The sequence below is a fragment of the Cebus imitator genome, unplaced genomic scaffold (genome assembly GCF_001604975.1).
Source record: "Cebus imitator isolate Cc_AM_T3 unplaced genomic scaffold, Cebus_imitator-1.0 Scaffold24, whole genome shotgun sequence".
Taxonomy (NCBI): domain Eukaryota; kingdom Metazoa; phylum Chordata; class Mammalia; order Primates; family Cebidae; genus Cebus; species Cebus imitator.
In genome coordinates, this window is record NW_016107339.1 from 9807164 (window position 1) to 9807736 (window position 573).

Consider the following 573-nt stretch of genomic DNA (forward strand, 5'->3'; position numbering starts at 1 on the left):
AGAAAAGAAAAGAAAAGAAAAGAAGAAAAGAAAAGAAAAGAAAAGAAAGAAAAGTGAAGATAATTTATACCCGGAAACTCTGATTGTATTATAGTACTGTCAAATAATTAAAATATTGACAAATTATGTACAGTTTAGTAAGAGCTAGCAGCTCCCCATGAGATTCTTTTACCTTGCTTAAATCATGCCCTCCTCCTTTCCCCAAACTTTGAATAATTACAAACATGCAAAAGCCGTTTATCAAAACATGTATCCTCCTGGCCCCTATGTCTATTGTGAGAAACTTCATAATAAGGAACAAACATATGAACAATAAGATAAATAATGAGAACTAGGTAAATTCAGAAATATTTCTTCAGCTTATTAACTAAAAGCCCAAACAGAGCTTTCTCTTTGCTTATTTGGAGTTGTGATGCCTACCTGGAAACAAGTCAGTGTTTGTGAGTAAGTATAGAAAGTACATGAAAAAGGAAGTACATTAAAAACATGAAGTGATGGCCAGGTGCGGTGGCTCACGCCTGTAAACCCAGCACTTTGGGAGGCTGAGGCAGGCAGATCACTTGAGGTCAGGAG